This window comes from Pygoscelis adeliae, unplaced genomic scaffold (assembly GCF_000699105.1).
Source record: "Pygoscelis adeliae isolate BGI_AS28 unplaced genomic scaffold, ASM69910v1 Scaffold127, whole genome shotgun sequence".
Taxonomy (NCBI): domain Eukaryota; kingdom Metazoa; phylum Chordata; class Aves; order Sphenisciformes; family Spheniscidae; genus Pygoscelis; species Pygoscelis adeliae.
Genome location: NW_008825208.1, coordinates 5,593,444 through 5,615,338, shown reverse-complemented (window position 1 = coordinate 5,615,338; position 21,895 = coordinate 5,593,444). Strand labels below are relative to the sequence as shown.

Here is a 21,895-nt window from a genome sequence, read left to right as displayed (position 1 = left end):
AGGAGGCACTGAAGTGAGCAAGCAACAGTTTTTCCCCTGTTGTACCACACTGTACAACTACTCTGGCTCATGCAATTTGCCTCCTGCACCATGTTCCCTACAGTAACAAGGGCCTCTCTGAGGGAATTTAAGTTGCAGTGTAACAAGCATCACTACAGGGACCTGGATGACAATTACAGCCTGAGCCCCAGACTTATCCTCACCCCTAGCTATCCACAAAGGCTAGCTTGGCTTTAGGCAAGACATTCCCGCATGTTTTGATGAACAGGGATGAATATTGGGCCTGCTCCCCAGCATACTGACTGGCCCAGTGCCTCCAGGTTACCTTCCTCCTGTCTCAAGCAGAGAGAGGGTTTAGAAATGTCAGCCCATCCTTAGATGAGCACTTTTTGGCCTTATATATTTTGGATGCAACTTCCCTGGGGCCAGCCAGGGAAGGGCAGGGCAGCTGCCTGTGGAGCAGTCTGTGGTGTGCATGGGGCACCCCGACCCACGAGGGAGGCACTGTGACCCGTGGTGAGCGGCTGTAGGCTCCTCAGGCTTGGCCTTTGCCAAGTGCTGCTGTTCAGCCATGAGCTCCACACATGGACACAGCAGCTGTTGTTGTGTGATGTTTGCATGCATAATGTATGGCTATTTTGTGAACACCTGATCCACTTTTCACTGCTTGACAGAACTAGAAATTGGTCATGTAATCTTTGCTTGTGTTAAGAGCATCCCTGTTTCTTGTTTCTCCCACTCCATGAGCACCACTCTCATGGGGAAAAAGGTCTTTTTCCATGAAGCCTGCAAGAGACAACTTGCATGGCTGAGTTGGAGTAGCTCCATGACAAATTAATAGCATGTGAACAATCTCCACAGCCAAGCATCATATCTGTTGGCTTTCCTCTTCACATCCCTCTCTATCCCCTTTCATGACAGCTTCCACTGATGCCAGTGCTGTGTTGGCTCTTCTGATCAGTGTGGGGGTCCATCTCCTGCCAAGGGGTGAGGACAGGGAAGCATGGCTGTCCCCGTGGGACTCCCCCTCGGGGTCACTGCTTGGTGGGAATGCCCTCTCAGTGCTAGGTCTAGAGGATGGTCAGCAATAACACAGCGTGTCTCGGCTCCCAGCCTTTCTTCTTGCAGAGCCTTTTATCCAGGTCTTCCTTTCACAGGTCTTTGGTGAAAAATCCCCCACTGAGCTGCCTGTAGTACAGCCTCAAAATCACTTCCACCGCTCTCTGCAGCGTCCCAGCTCTGCTTATTTCTGGCTTTGCAGAGGAAGCAGATATGGCTATCTTGGTCTCCTCTCATTCCCCACAAGCCTCCAGCACCACTGGGACCCTAAGAGTGACAACACTCCTCCCTCAGACATATGGGAGATGATCAGGGACCAGCACCCAGGGTTAAATTTGCTTGAAACGGACTAATTAACTGAAGTTAGATGCAAGAAGATTTTCCACAATACTCTTTACCAGGCAGGTAGTGAATATACCTTGGTGACCTCAGACTCAGCCCCCACTCTAGGCTTTTTATATCTTATGCAGAATGGCTGGGAACTAGCTACATGAATGTGACTTACCCCTGTATGCAGAGAGTTGGTGTTTTTTTTTTTTTTTAAATGACATTTCTCACTTCCTTCTTACTTCCAGTACAATTGTTGCATAACAGAATTTCATTGACTAGAACCGCAGAAAATTCAATCAAGTCAGGCATGGTTGGAAGGTTTAGCCCTAAGCAATGCTTAACTAAGAAGCTGAGTATATTTACTGATCAAATAAATCAATATAACAAAGTAGCTGAAAAGTCTGGACATTTTTCTTATCAGAAAAGCAGTTAAAAATCAGTAAGAGCTCTGCTGTGAGGAACGCAGAAAGAAAAGGAAGGGCGAAAAGGAATGGCAAAAAGTCAGACCACCTTCTTTCAGTATTTTTGAATAAAATATTTTAGGTGTTCACACTCAGGAGTTTTGTTTTTGCTTGGAACCTTCTGAAACCAAAACCACAATAAAAATTGCATCTACATACCAAACACAGACTTTGTTAAAGCTCCTTGTCTGGAGAAGTTGAGATTTTAGTGACAGAAGGGATAATTTGTGGGCTGAATTTCACATGTCACTCAGTTGTCCTTTGTCTTGATTTAGACAACTTTTTGGAAATCCTCTCTGGCATGCACAGAACTGATCTTCTAGGTGTGCATGATCACACCAGTGGTCTGGGTCAGTGCATGTGTAAGTGCACCTACAGGGTTCTGGGGAGAAGGACAAGGCTGGGTCACGCTGAGTCAGCATCCCCCAGACAATCACTTCACCTATCTCCATCTGAAGACAGTGCAGTGAATGGTGGAAACAGATTTGAGTCTTGCAGTTGGCGGCTCCTCCAGGAACTGTGAATCCCTAAATTGCAGTGCTCCAGCCTTCAGAGTCTGTTCGGGCACTGTGGAAACAGCTGGCTTAAACGCCCCAACCTTCTGCTTTTCGAGTTTCACATCTTACTTTTTTCCCTCTCAGTGGTCTACCTTCCTGGAATCAGCCAAAACAATGCAATTTATGTAGAAAAATTAGTGTGTCCCTTGCAGAAACCAATCAACTTTTGTACATGAGCCGGTCACAGTTTCAGATGCAACCAGTAGATGTCAGTATGCTCACAAAGAACAAACCGCTGGAGGTGGTTTTAAGCAGTGCAGAAGACATTCTAAGGAACAGATGCTTAGTTTCCCTTAAGAAGTTAGTATTTGGATGATATCTTTTATATATGACATGGCTTAGGAGAAGGATTCTTCCTGGAGAATTAAAATTGTTCAATATTCGCATGGGAAAGCTACTAGCACGCCTGCACCTGTGTTTTACTCACGGACAAGGTCAGGCAGCGGCCATCCTATTTCTAAAATATAACAGTTTGCTCCCCCTCCATAGCTCATACTCCATGAAAGGGCTGCAAGTAAAGAGAAACCAGAAGAAGAGCTGAAAATCAGAGCTGGTCTTTACTGAAAATGCTCATGACCTCTAGGCTACTGGCTCACACCTGTCTCAGATTTTATTGGTTGGATACTGTTAACATTTGACAAGTGTTTTGTGCCTTTGATTTAATGATCTCCATGCAATTGCTCATGAACAGACATTCCCTATCTCATAAATCAGCACTGCTAATGACACCCAAAGCAAGTGCATCAAAGAAACCAAGAAGTGGTGGTCACAAAGAACAAGCTGCTTGCTTACAGGCAGCTTGAGGAAGCAATAGGGACAATCGCAGACCTTATTAAAGTCTTAGGCAGTCCTCCCATTCTCTCTCACCCAGGAGAACATTTTCTAAGTTTATAAGATCGAAGGTAACAAACAGGACTTAAGTTATTTGCCTAGTCAAACTTGCAAGAGAGCTCTCCTTGACTTGAACCATGCACTGGACAGCTTTCCACACGTCATTCAGTGATAGCATCTATACACCCACGAAAAAGTAAAGCACCTCTGAAAAACAGATATCTCAAGAGCTTCAGGAACTATCTCAGGCTGAATGTGCTCAGCTCTGCTTCTTAAGTCTGTAAGAGTGGCTAAACATCTCTATATTTGAAGGAGGCAAGATGATGTATTCGTGAATAATCTATTAAGAGCCAAATCCTGTTTGTTTTAAAGTTCTTTGTTGCAGTCCATACCAAGTTAACAGAAATAATCTGTGATCTACAAGAAGAATCCAGGTTTTCCCATTTTACTTAGTTAAGCAAATATTCATGCGTTCATGGAGGCACACTGTTGGCTTCCATCGGCACTGCAGCATAGCATTTGACCTGTGATGAGTCCAGATGCTAAAATGCAACACTTACTGAAATAAATTTGTAGCTTTCCTCCACTTCTGCTATGTGTTGTTTTGCCAAATGATGAGATCCATTCATTTAGGAAAAGATATGTGGGTGTATGCTGTGAAAGTCATGGGTCAAGAGACTGCAGGTCTGAGAGATGGAGGAAGAGATAGGAAACAGCCAGGATATGACACCTTTTCAAGTTTGCTACCAACTGTTTGGCATCTTGTTCAGTCAGTCTGAGAAAATGCCCTCCAGGTCTTACTTTGTGGGTGCTGTGAAAGCTGTGAATAACATACTGACATTGTGGTCACATTTTTCTCAGGCAGTGTTTACAGAAACTTTGTGCAGTTTTGGGAACAAACCCCCAGGTCCAAACATCTTCTGCTAGAACTGAATTCAATGAAACTGCTACTGGGATAGAAAGAACTCATGCCAACCTCTCCTAACCCCCAAGGTGAGCACCCGTGTTTGGCATGTCCTAGCCTGTGTTCCCCTCCTCAGGTCCTTCTCTGATAAGACCGCTGTGCCTGATGCAAGAGAGAGCCTTGTTGTCAACCAATATACCATGCTGACTATCAGTGTTCTGTTTTTTCTCAAGACTTAAATACACATCTCTATTGCTGCAGTGCTAAAAACCAGACACCCATGGTGACATGAGGAAAATGGTGTAGTTTACCTGTGTCATGAGAGGGGTATTGTATTGTTTTAGAACTTATGGAATATGCATCAGGCTCACAGAAAGCCCTTTGGAAAGAGTTTCACAATAGGATCTGGTTTCAAGAGCTGAAATTTCACCTGAAAAATGGAGTTTGCAGATGGAAAGTCCACTGTTATTTCCTCTGTATATTGCCAAAGCACATCCTGGGATAATGAAATATTTAAGTGTTAAACTACATGTTTGAAGCAATGAAAAGAAGTCTGACATTTCCTATGTCCATGGATCCTTTTATGGGTGGATGCATATGCGCTACATGCAAGCTGCTGGGAGAGTATAGCATGGTGCTGAAAGTGAACTATCATCTTCCCAAAGATGCTCGGGCAACGGAGCAGTGCACCAGCCTGGGTGAAGGGAGCAGATGGAGGTGTGCTGTGGACTCAGGTCTTACCCTTGAAGTACAAGGCAGGAAAGCTATTGGCTATGGTTCATCGTCGGTCACAGAAAGTAGACGTACTTTCCCAGGGACAAAGCTGGATTCCTGCATGTGTGGATGAGAGCCTCAGGCTTCCTCAGACCTCACTGCTGGAGTCTGTTTTAAAAAAAAGTTGTTTTTCATCATAAGTCTAATTTCTTCCAGCGTTTCTGACTGCGTCACTTTCAGACATTAAAACATCACAAAACCCCCAAAGTACGCTCCTCCAACTTACAACAAATTCGAGTTTCAGTAAATGCTAAATTTAATACATAAACTAAAATCACTAAACAACAGAGAAAGGCTTCTTTGAGATCTGAAAATGAGAAAAAGCTCCTCAGTAGAAACAGTTCAGCATTAGCACTCTTACTTATTCACTCTTCAGAAAGAGATTTTGGAAGCAGATCTGGAGAGTGCCAGATGAAGTCAGCTAAGTTTGCAGCTGGCTCAGTCATAATCCACACTGGGAAATGCAGGTTATGCCACTGGCTAAAGACTCAACAGGCTGCTGAAGTCTGTGTGTATTGCAGAAAGGGCTGAACATATCCACAGTAAATAGAACAAATTCCTGTTTCAACAGGCAAAGGAAAAGTGAAGAGGAATTTCATCTTTAAATATTGTTATCTAGGAACCTACCTATTTTCTCCTATTGAATTTTTTAGAATAAAAAAGCCTTATAAGGAAAGCTGGTCAAAGACTTTGTTTGGAAAGCTGGTCAAATACTTTGTTTGAAACATTGCGAGTTTGCTAAATCCAAGGCAGAGAAACTAAACAGGGATTAGAAGCCAGTTCTTTGGACAAAGAAACAAACCAACAAACCCTCCAAAGACTTCATTAACTCATAGAATAACTGAGGTGGGAAGGGACCTCTGGCTGTCCAACTCCCTGTGTGAAGCAGGCCCTGTTAGAGCAGGTTGCTTGCTGTGCCTTGTGCAGCCAAAATTGGAGTATTCCAAGGCTGGAGATCCCGCAACATCTCCAAGCCCCTCTTCCAGTGATTGACCACCCTCATGGTGAAAAACTTTCCTTAATAGGTAAACCAGAATGACCCCTTTTGCAAATTGTGTCCTCTTGCCTCTCGTGCACCACAGAATGGCTGGACATAAGGTCTGCCCTTCCCTCCAGGCTGAACCATCCCAGCACCCTCTGCCTTCCCTCATATGCCCTATGTTCCAGACCCAACCGTCGCAAGGACCTCCTGTGGTCACCAGGTAGAATGCATCTTCTTGCTTCTTACTTATCCTTTACATAGTCTCACTGTATTTCAGTTTGTTGCCAAGAAGCCTTTGAATCACAAGAAGGCGGCATCCTGGAAAGGATGAGAAGGAATGAAGAACCGCTGCCAGCTGCCAAGGGGACCATGCAGGCTCCATGCACCACCATGCTGGCAGGTGACTTTGGGCAGAGGACAGCTGGCTTTGTGGTGAACTGATAGAAAATGAGTTCCACTTCTGTGGAGGCACAACTTTTATACCACAAAGTCCTCAGAAGCAAATTTCTTTGCAAAGACTGTAAAAATATACCTTTGCAAAGGCTGAAGGAGTCCAGAGCCTTTCTGTGAATTTCAGAGGTGCCTTCTCCAGGGCCTCAGTTTTCACACGACTGTTCCATCACCTAAGCAGAATGACATTTAAAATGCCTTGGCCATGGAGAAGGCAGCATACAAGGATGTTCAAGCATGTTTTTGGTTTATTAGTTCTATTACAGACACTTGGACAGATGAATGTAAGTGGACAAACTGGCTTTATAGTAAAGAAAGAGACCTACAGCAGTGACAAATTAATTTCCATCCTGTCATGACTCATGAGACAGCACTACAGTAACATTAACAAAACGTCAGTTAAAGAGGTAGTAATTATTTCCATTGCTAATACTGACTCTGGCTTAACAACATTTACAGGCTTTGTTACACTGTCATAAAATAAACAGTAATATAGAAACAAACCAGATTCTCTGCTTTTGAAAGAATGGACTTTTTCGCCATCTGAGCCCATGACAGAATCATGCCTTGTGAAGGACATCAGAGATAGAGGCATGAAAGCAGCTCATGAAAAATCCCAGTGAGGACTTGCGCAAGGTTTTCAGCAACATTATATTCACTGTCAGAAAGGCCATGGTCTTGTTTTGCCAGGCACACCACAGATGGAGGCTGCAGGAGTAGGACCCAAGCAAAGTCCCATCCAGCCCAAGTCAACGCTGCGGTTTTTCCTGTGTGTTGTTACAATGACAGACTGGGAGGAACTGGTGCCCCAGCAGTCAAGATTTTCTTTCTCCTGTTAGACATGTTGAATTGTGTTAATTTCTCACAGTTTTGTGTGCTATTGATGCCCTGGCTCTTCAGCATTATCTGCCGCAGCCTGCAGATGGATTTCCTTGTGGTTTCATACCAGAGTATTCAGGATCATCCAGCAAGAAATTAAACGGAACATGCCCTGACAAAGAAATTGTCATAGGAAAACAGACTTTCTTCATGAAATTTCATAATAATGACCAATTCTGAGACAAAAGGGCCCCAGACCAATTATCTTAATAGTTTTGATTTAATCCTTGTATTGGGGACGCCCAATATTATCCGGTTGCCAGACGCTGGTTTCTAGGACTACTGGAGGGTCTTAAGACTGCATGTTCAAAACAGAGATTTATTACACCCACCAGACTGTATGTAATTTCACATCACAGAACAATATTTCTTAAGGGCTGTGATCCTCAACACAGGGCAAAAACGTGACCAAGCCTGAGTGTTCCCCATGAAATGTTTTCAACCAGCTCAAGCTTGACTCTTCTGGAAATGGATGTCTTCCTCTCTGGGAGTTTAATGAATATTAAACATCATCCAAGGCCTATTTCTGTCCTTGTAGTGGAGGGCGTGTCCAAAGGAAGCAGATTATTCTGCATCCGTGTCTTCAGCCGACACAGGGGCACAGGAAGGAACTCGCACAGCAATGACTGTGTGATAGAATTTTCCTTCCAAAATGACTTTATTGCACAATTGAACTTCTCACCTGCTTTTGACTTGGTGGTAACCTCCCAAGCTCATCCTCAACGTTTCATAAAATGGTCTTTAGTTCAGTAACCTGCACATCCCCTATATACTGCTCTTATGTGCCTCTGTCCCTGGAAATTCAGATACCGTGAAACACAGAAGTTTGTTGCTGAAAGAGCAAACTCGCTGGAGGTAAATAAGGTGCACAGTTTCAGATATGTGCTTGAAGTGCTGTCTCATTGTGGTGCATAGAACGAATCACTTCAGTCTTTGCACTTGCCATTGCCAGGGACTGTTTTAAAGCCAAACCACAAGGGATGTTGCATTTTGTATCAAGTGATGGTAATATTCATATCAGCAAATGGACACTGCACCACAGAGTCCCATTCATGTTGCCTTTCCTCAAATCTGAACCCCCCCTGCAGACGTTTTAGTAGTCCAAACTCAGTTAGATTTGAACTACAATGATTTGAACTACCATGCATCAGACCATAATTAAATCAAAGGAAGATTATTCACGGCCTATTCCTATGAATTATCAGTACGTTGAATCTAATAGAGGCTTTGTGAGCCAAAAATCTCCTGGGAATTGGTCCCAGACTGCATTTTTCTTTTTAAGGCCTCACTTATCTTTCCTAGTGTTCGGGAGAGTTTAACTTGGCAATGTTCAATGATTCCTATTATCTGACTTGAAAAAAGTAGCAGCTTTTAGATAAAATCAGACACTTCACACAGTATTAAAGAACAATTATCTGAAGATTGGATAAGAATCCAACTGAAAATCAGGAGACTTTCCTTACATTTTCATTCATTACCAGTTCTTTATATGAGGATCTATAGGACCAATATTCAATGCATAAAAACTTACGTAGGAAAATCTTCTCTAGATGACTCCCAGTTGTAATTCAAAGCCTTTTGAAATTAATGCATATCTCTGCAAAAGAAGTGGAACAACAACTTATCTTTTTTTTATTACAGTTGTTACTTACCTTTTAAAATCTGCTCGTAATTAATAAAGACATCAAAATTAAGGTGCATCACTAGAATAAAATTTTTGGCACCTTGGCAGCCATTTTAGGACTATCCCTTTATCCAGGTGTCACGGTTTGCTCACTACAAGTGCTTTGTGTGTGATATAGCTCCTCCCATGCTGGATGGCACTGCAGGGGGGAAGTGTGTCCCCTGGAAAATCCTGCAAGAGGCACAAGCCACCCATGCTGGCTCCCAGACTTTCTACTGACTTCAAGTGCCCATGATTGCTTCTTAGTTTCTCAGTTTTAGATCCCCAGGTTATGCTTTTTAGCTTGTGCGCAGCAAACAAAGGAAGCCTCTCCATCTCCCTCTGAACTTTTGCTAAGAAGAAATTAAACCACTCTTTTTACAGTTGTGTTCAGCATGGGTTTCTGACCTCTCCTAGTGTAGGCAGCATTGGAAATGTGTGATGTGCAGCCAGTTGGTGGGAAAGTCTACGTGAGCCTGTTTGCGTTGCAGGGATGACATTTCAGAATAGATCAGGCAGGCTGCATGTGCTGGTGAGGTCAGGGTAACCACACCAAGTCTCATTCAGCCAGACATCACCCAGCACTGATCCTCTCCACTAGCACAATCCTTGGTCTGTGAGATCTACTTCCAGCCCACCAAGTGCCTTCATCTCTCAAGACCAACCTCTGCTTCTCCCCACACTCCTGGCCAACTCCGCATATTTTAGGATCCAACACTTCCCCTTCTCTGTCTTCTGTGGCTGGGCTTGTTTCTCACTTGATTTCTTTACTGCTGCCTGTGCTAACTCCTTCCTTGCCACATATAACTTGTGCTATGCCACTGGCAGCAGCAGTAGCTACTATCATAACCAACTTCATCTCTGGTTACAAGTCCCTGTTCCTTTCCCCCAACACTGATGTTGGGGTCAAGTAGTTGCAGGATGGAGGCAAAGGAGTGTTTCTCATCCTGCCTAGCCATCAGTGAAGGCTGTACATTGTCACAGACAGGCACTACAGCCTCAGAGAGAACCGCAGGGCCATTGCCCAACACAGCAGGTCTTCATTAGCCCTCACACCAACTTCTCTTACCTAACTGAACTTGAGGTACCGTATTTGACAGCCTAAATCCTGCTATGCCTGAGGACAGGATTGATGGATGTAAGTTCTTGGCTGGCACACAAGAAGGGCCACAGATCTTTTATCAGGCCTTGTAGGAGCTTGGACTGGGGCAAAGCCTGTGTCCGTGATGCCTCTGAGCTCACATAAGAGAGGAGAGTTTAGACATTACCACATTTGCTTAAATACCAGCTGCACAGAGAAGATTGTGTAATTTTGTGCTTCTGACAGGCAGGGAGCAGCAGATGGGGATGGCTTCAGCACAGAGTGCTATACTGGTAGCACCTTTGCTTTTAAGGGCAAAGTCTGATGAGGAAAAGCCACATGCCTTTTCTTAGCAAATGAACATGGTACTCTGTCTTTTGTAACAGAGCCATGGCCAGATGCAGCATCACTTGGCAAAGAAATTGCAATGAAGTGCACTTGCTGGAAATGTTGATACACACTTTATGAAAAACATGCTGTACATTTGGTCACTGTGTGACATATGATAACAAACTGAGGGTGGGTGGGTCCAAGAGCATGAATGGAAGGTCTGGCAGAGGATTATAGTTACCTACGTTCCAGAAAAAAACCGATATGGAGGATGTGATGTTCAGGGTAAGTCGGTGCTTCTAGAATTGTTTCTAAATATGGAATTGTCCCCAGTCAAATATGGGAATTGTTTCTCCCTGTGCAAAGTGCATGGTGACATCCTTAAAAACTGGGAACTCATCCCAGGTCCATCCTCAGTGTGATGGTGGAGACCCAGGACTCCTAGGCTATCTTCCAGCATGAGGGGCTGGTTGATGGGAAGAGGTCTGATCTATGCTAGGAGAGGCTGGGCATCTGCAAGGGCTTGTGGAAGTGCCAGAAGCTGAGACTTTTTCTTGCTTTTGAACCAAACTTTAGATCCCCTTAAAAGCCAAGTTGTTAGCAAATAAATAAATGTATTTTAGCCAAACCTCATACTACACATTAATGTCACCACAATGTGATACACAGGGGACAAGTTTTAGAGGAAGTCGGTGCATCTATTGGAATACAATGAGACTCATCCTCCCGGAGTAAAGCCCCTAAAACCTCAGAAGGTCCTTTGAAACTCTACACTTTGTTGTGCTAGTTAATTTGTCACTGCAGAAGTCTGTCCCTCAGGGGCTTTTCTTTCCTCCTATTCAGAGAGACTTTTTCTGTTGGCTGGAACAGGGCTATCATGTAACTTCTGACAGCCACCATCCGAAAACCGCAGCCTGGAAAAATTATGGCTGTGAATCACTCCACTAGAGCACGCTCCTCCTGTGGATGTGGGTTCTTGAACCAGGTCCCAAACCTATTGCCAGGGCTACAGAAGTCGGTTTTGCTCCAGTGCTTCCAACTGTTGGGATTTTATCACATTATCTGATGTTCTGCTTAATGCCTCAGCCCCAGGGCTATAAGATTATGTAAGAATCTCTGCTTTTATTACAAAATAAAGTTAATTTTCTAGTTTTTCCAAAAGAACTTAGAAATGTGACCCCTAATAGTGCAGACAATGCAAGGTTACTAACCCCCCCCCAACTATTATGTTTAAGCCAACTATGATTTTTTTTAAGACCTGACTCATGATTTTTGAATGCCTGAGGGACACTAATGTATTTTCAAAATACAAATATTGTTCAGCTTTTTAGCTTGATTTCTTATTTCCTCAGCCTGACAGCATTGCCTAATTCAGGGATTTTTGTTTCTCTGAATGTTTTGAACGCTGTAGCTCTGTAATGCATTTCTGGCATTCCAGAAGCAAGCCCCCAGGAGCCTCTGTCATGCATCTGTCATTGGAGGTGCCTTAACAAATGTCCTACAGCACATTTACAGTTTCAAAGTTATGCTTGTCCACAAAAAAAGTCGTTGCTAAATATATCAATTTTGGCACCATTTCCATGATGAAACTTTCTTCAGGATGCAAATTCTGTCAAGGATAGCAGGGATCTTTCTTTTTCCAATGTCTGAAAGCACAGACACAACTGCTGTGAAGTACGCATGTGTGCACCTTGACTCTATGTGTAGCCATCCCATGTGCTTTTGTGACTTTACAGGTGCAATTGGTTCCTCCCTTTGCTGGCCCAATATCTGGGGAGATGAAGTTGTCTGTTGCCCCAGGAGCATGTCCTCCTTGCCCTGAGGGCCCTGAGGTGGCTCCTGTGAAAAAAAGTATCCCCTGTTGTCTGACCCCTGACAATGCTGTTGTGTGGTGTTGCCACTTGCAATCTCTGAGGGAATGTGCAATTCTTTTCCCTGTTCGTAGGAGACAAAGGATAGAACTGGGTGGGAAGAAGACAATGTCTCCATCAAAGTGTGATGCCATGAATTATTGTGCTACAGCTCTGGGCTAAAGGGTATAGGCAGCAGTGTTTGGGAGGGGTTTACTGGGATAAGCGCATGGCATGGGACAAGCATCTCCAGCTGGTGACAACAGCCCCCAGAGCTAGGGTTAAGCTCTCTACAGAGAGCTGTAGACACTTGCCTAATAACTGCCCAACTCAGCTGGGTGTAGAAAGGAAAGTGACTGTTGTTTGTGAAAGGCTGTCCAGATTGCTCCTGCTGGTGTGAAAAGCACACTGGCATGAGTGGGGAGGGCAGCTCTGGGGTCCACGTATGCTGGAGCCAAACACCCAGATACCTCAAAGACATTTTTTTTGCCAGGACTGAAATACTAGGGTCTCCTTGCTGCATTAAAAGGGGGTCCCTGACTTCGGTTGGATGTTGTAGCCCCATGTATACCTGTTGATTGCACAGCAGAAGGAAATGCTCCCAGCGCTGGAAGCTCAAGGTCTGTACTACTTGGTGGTTTATGAGCTCGTTGGCATGGTTTTGGGCCATGTTAAAACAATTTTCAGGGGTGGCTCGGGTTTTAGGATGGGCCCTTGCCAGCAGGTGGTTGGGAAGCTGTCCATCTCGTGTGGTTCAACAGTATGGATGTAGGCTGGTGGGTGGCAGTTGCTGTTATAGACGGAGCCCTCTCACTTCTAGACCTAGTGAAGAGAAACTGCATTTTGCCTCAGACATGGGATTATCATGCTATAAAAGATTCAGACTTTTAACAGAAACTTCACATTCAAAAGGCAGAATCTGTCTCCTGGTATGATTTGGTTATAGTAGGAAGATACATCCACTGAAGTTGTAATTTAGATGCTACACAGCCTCTGTGGCACAATTCTTCACAGAGGCTTAATTTAAAATGTCTCCATGGGCTAAAATACTTCTTTTTCAGCTGGAGATAAAGCACGGGAGAGCAGAGCTGTTTACAGAGTGTAGCAGCTGCACAGGGAACCTCTGATGTGCAGATAAGACAAACAGCTGAAGTCTCAGTGATGCTAATCAAATATGAAGTACAGACCCAGTTCTCCAGCAAGGGCAAATTGGCATAGCTCCACTATTGCCAAAGGAACAATAACAATTTACACCAGCTGGAAGTCTGCAGACTTTTTGTGGAAATTCAAGTCCATCCTGCTTTTTCTGTCTTGCATCTTCAACTGTCTTATTGACACCAGTAGGAATTGGGCCCCTGGTGTCAGCGAAAGTGGGATTTCCAGCCCCTGCCGAAAGAGGAGCGAGTCTTTGCACATCCCTCATGGACCATCTCCTGCATCCCCAAACAGCTGGGGAAGAGTCAGGGATTTGGGATGCGATGATCAGTCCTTTGGTGTAGGGCATGGGGGGCACAGCTGATGGCACCCTGTGGAGCTGCGTGGCCTGTCCAAGTGCGAGTGGATGGGATTGCAGTTTGGCAGACCTGGTCTGCACAGAGATGAGGAGCCTGCCGTGGGAAAGCCCCTGCCTGCTCCAGACGTACCGGCAGGCACTGCTCGGCAGCTGTGGCGCATTAAGTGCAGTGTTGGGGAGGGGGAAATCCAGCCCTGCTGCACGCCTGCTGCCGTCAGAGGAGACACCTCGGGGATGAATTTGGCCCAGAGTATTTTTTATTCATCCAGATGCTCCAGAGCTGCCACTGATACTTATGGAAAAAAAGCAAATACTATGAAAACACCCCAGACAAAAGCTTTCCATGGAAACACTGACACTTACAACTGACTGGTAGCAAGTTGTTTTGGGGACCAGAGCCCGGTACCGCTTGCCAAGTGTGATGTCTCAGTCAGGGTGAAGCCTCAGCCACCGCTGCAAAGATACTCAGGTATCTTAGCACTCCTGGGGAACAACCGCATTGCTAAACCCATGTGGGTTTCCCTACCGTGACCTCGTCTCCCAGAGACCACCCACCCGCAGCAAATCTGCTGCTGGTGGGGGAAGAAGGTCCAAGGTGGAAATGTGCTGAAGGAGCAACCAGAAACCCCCTCTCCATCTGGGGTGGGATGGAGGAGGTGGAGGGCACAAAGGACCCTCACCCAGGCAAATGTCCCCCTCTAACTGTTCTCTGGGGACAGTGCATCAGGGCAGGTATATGTAGGAGAAATCACTCGCCCCTCGGCAGCAGCAGCTGTGGCTCTTGGGAAGGGCTCTAAGCCCATCTTCTGAGTCTCAGCCTCTTGCAGAGTTACCCAGGGTGGCTTCTGCCCTGTATGGTTTTTGAGTCAAAGTGTTTTGCTTTATGACCATCTTTTCAGGGCATAAGGTGAATTCTGTCCTTTGCCACTCCCTGCCCAACAGATGGATATCGAATGGTGAAGCAGTTAGCCACCAGGCAATTTCAGTTTAGGTTTTGGTGCAACCCCTTGACCTCCATCTGTATTATCTCCTGACCAGCTGTACTGCTGATCCACCATTCATTAATTATTCACAATATCTTAAGTGACAGAAGCACATCGTGCTGGCCAAACACTTGGGCTGTAGAGCCATGCCCACAGTCTGCAGATATTGCCCTTGCTTCAAACAGGTTTAATGATGCTACGTCAACAACAGGCAGGGACGGGACCTTCAGGCCAAGTCCACTGAAGTTGAAAGGAGTAATCCTGTGGATGTGCCAGTGTTTTGGATCAGGTCTTCTATGCTCTAGCTCTTTTTCAGGACTAAACCAACTCCTAAGGAAAAATACTGGACAATGCTTATAAATACGGTGCAGAAGAGCATAACATCTCATGGATGATCATAAATGCCACCTGCTATTCAAAGCCTGCAGAAGTTTCTTCTCACTGTCTAGTCTTCTTCCCTAGGCTTGTCAGCCAAATGCAAAATCCCATACCTATCCCTCTTTTGTAGTGCCCTAGGGGGTCCTGGACTCCCTCCTCTCAACACTCTGTGTGCCCCACAGGCTTTTTTGCAGGGCTGCAAATGCTGCATAGGGGTGTGCGAGGATGGTCGGGGTGTGCGAGGACGGTCGTGCTGCCGGGGCACAGAACCCTGCTGTGGTTCCTGCAGAAAGCAGTGCCACGGCTCTAGTCCCCCCACAGCTGGTGCAGGGGCCCATCATCCATGGGGAGCTGTGCATTGATAAGGACATTTTCCTGAGGCTTCAGTCTTTGGTTCTGCTCTCATTTCCTGCCTCACGTCAGTCATGCGGGTGCATATCACTATTGAAGTGTTTGCTGTTAAATGTGCTGAATGTGTTGGATGCCTCTCTCAGCTAAGGACCCGCCATTTGACTAAGGAGACATATCTAGACATATTGCCATGCTAATTGTGGTGCTTCCAAATAATAGGCAGCAGTGTTTAAATAGCAGCCAGTGAGACTGCTGTAGCAGGTAGATATTGGGATGGTCCAAAACGCTACAGCCAAGAATGCCACATTGAGTGAAGTTCACGCTGGGACCTCATCTCTGCGGTGCAAGCCTCTCTCCCATAGAAATGACTGGGATGTCACCAAGGATTATGGCTTCAAATGAGCAGCAGGTGAACTCTTAAGAAATAAAGATCACAGGCAACCTTCTGCTCTCAGTTACACTTCATTGACGTCAGTGGGGTTGCCTGGGGTTAACTCAGAGCAGAATTTAGTTCCTTGTTTTTAAGGCATATAGCTGAAGCCCCCCAAAATGTTTTTCAGCATATGGTACAGTGTCTAAAAATGTCACCAGTTACTCCTGGGCTACACATGCTGCAAAGTTCTTCTTCCTATCACAGCAACAGAAAAAAGCTATCTCATCCAGAAAAAGCTCGTGGAGCTGTTTCACGTGTTGCAGCATGCTGTGCCCGGTTCAGTGAAATGAAAGGGGATAGGATGCCCCTGGGACTTGTGTGTTGCACACCTCCTGCAACCAGTCGTGGCAACCTGCCATCAGCTGGCAGGACGTGGCAGCTCCGTTTCAGGTGTCCTGTTCCATTGGTAGACACGCTATTGCGTGGGTGCAGGTACTTTTGAAACTTGAGTGTTTCCTCATATCATGCCCATATGTTGTAACACCTCCCAGATCCCGGTTGGCTCCGGAGAGATGCTGCGGTGTTTGAGATGCCATAGTGATGGGTGGGAAAGGTATTTACAGGCCTGTGAATACAAATCACTTAGGAAAGCTAATTTCTACACTGAGTACAAGGCCACAATATTCCACTCAAAGCCATTTGTGCTAGAGGCTGTTTGTTGGAAACCAAACTGGTTGGTTGCTTGTGGCATGCCTATAAACTCCTGCTTCTTGGCTTTTGCTCCTCCACACTCTAAAACAGCAATCAGGAACAACAAATAATGACAGCCAAAAACTGAAAATTGAACATTTTTCAATCTGACACGAGGCATCACAGTAATAAATCACATAGATTTATCTGATTGTGTTTTTCCTTCAGTTTAGTTTTGATTGTTTAAAGAGGTGCTGACAATAATTATAATATTACTTACAGAAGTTCTGGTATGAAATAGCCAGATTTTATTTTGTAGTGCCTGTATTCATGCAGTAACTGCTAATATTACCATCAGATCAAGCTGAGGTTGAATTTACTTCTTGGTGAGAGTGAGATTTGACAAGGTGCAGTATTCTGGGGTCAAAATCAACGTTATACCCCTAAAACATTCCTGTCCTGAAGCACCTCCTCATTTCTGCAAGAAGGGATTCTGTCGTGAGATGTTCTCATTCATGCGGTCCCTGTGGCCTGGAAATCCACACTGTGTCCCTCCTTCCCCTGCTTCCCTGGGGGTGTCACTCAGGGCTCTGCTATAACTGTTTCTAAATGCAGGTCTTTTTTCTTGCTTGCTGGGTTGTGGTACCATGTGATGGAGAGCAGGTTTCGTGCATCGGCAGCCACCCTAGCCCTGCAGACTGCACTCTTCTGATGGCAGCCAGAGGATGAAGGACTGAAATTAGAAGCTGGGGAACAAGGGGTGTGCTTGCCTGTGGCATCCCTGTTTGGCGAAACGGGCATCTCCGAATCCCCCCAGCTCAGCACAACAACAGCGTTATCATCGCAGAGAGGAGGGGGTTATTGAGGGTGGGAACTTTCCCTGTGTTATGGTGTGGTGCTGGCTGCTGTGGGCAGTGAGGTGAAATAGGGGGCAGGTCTCCCAGCAGAGAAATTAGTTTCATATGTTATGAAAAACCTGCATTCAGCTCACTCTCTGTGCTAAATACACCAGTGCACAGTTAGCTAGCTGCATGACAAGGGATATTCCTCTTTTGTTACAGTATTTGCACTATTTCACTACAGTAATTACACCTCATAGCACTACATAATTTTGCCCCACCACAAAACATAGGACAGCAGAGTAGATTGGCCTTAGTCAGTACTGGCAGATCCGGTGAGCTGAAAAATTACACAAAAGCTTATAGCAAGATGATAGCAAGAAATTATTACAAATCTTAGGTTTCCCAATTCCCACAAAATCTCAAGAGAAGAAAAGGGAACCATTTTAGATTCAGGCATCAGAACTCAGTAAGTGTTGAAATAGTAGAAGGAGATCAGAGACTGGTCCAGATGGCCGAGGGCAGAGGCCAGCCAAGTGCACCTGAATCCCTGCAACTTAAACACAGTAAGTGGGGCTTTGGGATGGGTCTGTGTTTCTTAAAGGACTTTAGAGAAAAGTCTTTTCCTTCATTTTGATAATTAAAAAAAAACAAACCCCAAATAAAAAACCCACAAATGCAGGGTAAAGAACAGCAGCAGTGTAGCTTATTCCTTCACATGTTACACTGAATACAGCATTTGCTATTACTGACCCAAGCAACAATACCTTACCAGCCGTGTGTGTTGCAGGTTGGGTTAAATCCCTTGGAGCCAGTGGCTGTAACAGCTGCTTCCACTCGGGATCACTGTGAAGAATTGAGTTGCAATGTGTAATAAAAGAGCTAAAACAATGTTTACCTCCTCCCCAAATGCTGGCATGCATTGTCAGAGATGCCCTTTCCATGCCATACAACCAGGAGTGTGTGCTGTATTTAGGTACTGCTGGCAGTGTGTGCAGGGTGGACTAGGAGGACTGCTGTGCCCATAACCCTATGGCAATGCGACCTTGATTCATTTCTGTGTAGGAAGGCCCACGTGCAGGCCCACGTGGTCAGATCGGTTTCGCTGTCAAACCTTTTGTGAGGATGGCTGTATCTGAGAAGCCAGGAGCTTTGAGGAGGGAAGTAGCAAGGGCACACCAGGCAGAGGGTTGGTGCATGCAGGGACATGTGCATGCATGCATCTGAGGGAAAGGCCATCCTTCTGGGCTCTGTGCTGACTGGAAGAGGCTTGGAGGCGTGATATGGGAGCTTGGGGTTTGAAGACCACTTGTTTTTTGTGTCTGTACTCATCTGTTACCTTGGCAGGTTAGGGCTTGCTCTTTTTCTGGCTTGATTGTTACATATATGAATTGAGCTGAATACTAGTGACCTAGTGATTTTTAGGGATTCTGGTTGCTGCTGAAAAACAAGTAAAAATAGCCCGGCCTGTTGTATAAGGCCTCAGATCTGGTCTTATGCTTCAGGGACTATGTCTGTGTTGCATTCAAAAGGGTGACTGAAGGACCGGCAGCACCAAAGCTGAAGACCAGTGGCCTCTGTATTTACTCAGGTAGGTTGCCAGCACCGACATTCATGACATTGCATTGGACACTGGTCAGGCTGGGTTAGTGCTGACCTGGATATTTCTGTATGAATCACCAGATGCTGCGTGACTCAGGTCATTGCCCAGGCAACTTCATTGGGTCCCTCTGCAGAAACAGTTTGTTCCCTGGCTAGACACTTTCTGCTGGAAATACCTGCCCCAGCCTGTCTAGTTGGATGAACATCTGGGACTATCTAGGGAGAAGACATCCCAGACAGTGATGTGGGGCAAAAGGCAGTTTTCAAAGTATCCAGTGATCAAATCACATTGCATTAGCGTGTTAAACTGTCAGCCTCCAGCAGAGCACTCGGAAGGAGGGAGAGAAGAGATGTACAGAGAAAAGGTCCAGCATGGTCCTGTCCTGCAAACAGTGAAGAGCAAATTTCTCCTCATCATGGTGGGGAGATGCCAAGCAATTGATTAACTGGAAGACAGTTATCTGAACTATTTAGCAAACTCTCAAAAATTCTGACTTTCTTCGTTATTTGTGCATTTATTAAAAAATATTGTATTTATTAAAAGTCATTCTGCAAACAATTTGCAAATGGAAAAAATAGTAGCTAGATGAATGAATGCTCCAGCACACCTTGTCTTTGTGCACTGAACTTCATGACCTGACTTCTGTGGAGGTGTTTGCAGTGCAGAGAGCTAAGCTGCTGCAGAAATCCTTGTGGGAACAAAGCTTCGCCTGCAACGTGTGAAAGCCAGGGGCTGCTTCTCGTTATTAGTTGTGTAGGCTGCTGGGACCTCATCTCGACAGAGGCCTTGGGGCATAACTACAAATAACAACAGCTGTAAATAACAATTAACTGTAAACTCTATGCATCTCAGCTTTGTTATAAAAAAAACCCCCAACAACCAACAAACAGCAAACTCGTAACTACTGGGAGTAAAAATTAAAGGAGCATTTTACTTTTGTAAGGTAAGCTGGAAAAATGCTTGGAATCAAAGAAAATTTGGTGTCACTGGTATTTCATTTCCACTGATTTCACTCGATACAGAAACAACTTTCCATGATGGACACAGATTATCACCAGCTTCCCATATATATTGTTTGTTAGCTGTATGGCATGTGCAGCTGGAGAACAAAATAACTCCACCTTGTGCAAGTGTATCCTCTCTACTCCCATTTATAATGTAAATTTACATCCTTTCAGTTTAGAGCAGTGTAGCTTACTGTGGTCCTTAATAAAAATTTATAAAGCAGAGGAAATGAGAGGTTAGGAGTAGTTTGGTAATCCTAAAAATGCAAAGACATTATTAACATTTAACAGTCATTGCTGTCAGTGTCATTTCTAAATGGTATAATTGGCAAGTAAAAGGGAAAGATTAATTTTTGGACTTGTACGGGATGGTGCAATTTCAAAGTCGTCATAACCCAGACAGGAATCCAGTGATGTAGGGGTCTTTGGTCAAGTCCCTCCATGGAGAGAATTTTACCCTAAAAGACCAAGTTGCATTTCTATGGAACAGATTAATTGGATGTGATTGGACTTAAACAAAACAGAAGAAATATTTGTAAGTTCAGCCATAAGTCAGGATTTCTCTGTTCCCTGGTAGGATTATTATTGTTTCATTGTTGTCTTGTTGTTTTGCTTTGCTGTTGTTGCTAGCTCCAGAATTCCTGGAAGATCTTTAACACATGTTCGGTGAGCCCTTCTGCCTTTATTCATCTTCAGAGGAGCACTTGTCTAGGGATCTTTGCTCCTAATCAGCGTTTGCATGTCCCCAAAGTAACACTGCCATTATCACGCCATGCCAAACCATTGGGATTCATACACACATCACTCTGGCTAGCTTTACTCCATTTGCTCCTCAGAGGAAATACTTTTGAATTATGTACGTTCATTGCAGAAATGACTGTTAAGAAGTGGTTGAAACCAAGATGTTCAGCAAATAAAGGAAATTCCAGAGCTCTCAAAGTACCTTTTACTGTGATATGTTATGACTGCACATCCCCTTTCCTCAAACCATGCCTTTTAGTGCAAAGCTCACATCTGCTCTGCTGATAACATGACGAAAAGTATCTGGAGTCATGTTCCCAGGGCATCATCGTCAGTTAGATTCTCCCCAGCCTGATTATTCATCTTTTTCTCTTCTACTCATGCAGATGTTGCCCCCACATCAGCCTTTCCACAGTGGTAACACTGATTGCAAATGCTCTTCACATAAATATTTATGCTGGAAAAACAGGGAGTACAAATGACTTCACATTTTTGAAAAAGGTGATGTCATGTAGACCGCTGTGCTAGGATGGGGCAAGACGGAGTTAGTCAGGAGATCACCTCAAGTCTGATGCTCCTCTAAAGCTTCCTAAAAAATAAGCTCTGATTTTCGGTCTTTCACTTTAGGCAGAGACCTGGTGGAAAAGACGATATTTCTGAGGGATTAGTAATGTCTGTCCTGGTTTCGGCAGGGATAGAGTTAATTTTCTTCCTACCTAGTAGCTGGTACAGTGCTGTGTTTTGGATTTAGGATCAGAACAATGTTGATAACACATGAATGTTTTAGTTGTTGCTAAGCAGGGCTTACACTAGTCAAGGACTTCTCAGCTTCCCCCGCTCTACCGACTGAGAAGGCTGGAGGTGCACAAGAAGCTGGGAGGGGGCACAGCCAGGACAGCTGACCCAAACTGGCCAAAGGGACATTCCATACCATGTGACGTCATGCTCAGTACATAAACTGGGGAAAGCTGGCCGGGGGGGCCGCTGCTCGGGGACTGGCTGGGCATCGGTAAGTGGGTGGTGAGAAATTGCACTGTGCATCACTTGCTTTGTGTATTATTATTATTATTATTATTATTATTATTATTATTACCACTACAACATTATTGTTGTTATTATTATTTTATTTCAATTTTTAAACTGTTTTTATCTCAACCTATGAGTTTTTCTCACTTCTACTCTTACAATTCTCTCCCCCATCCCACCGGGGGGGAGGGGGGAGTGAGCGAGCGGCTGTGCGGTGCTCAGTTGCTGACTGAGGTTAAACCA

General features: G+C 44.8%; 1 protein-coding gene across 1 annotated transcript in view; it reads right to left on the bottom strand.

Annotated features, from left to right (window-relative positions):
- Positions 1-21,895, bottom strand: part of SVEP1 (sushi, von Willebrand factor type A, EGF and pentraxin domain containing 1) — a 186,549-nt gene that overhangs the window by 164,022 nt on the left and 632 nt on the right. The window lies entirely within an intron of this gene.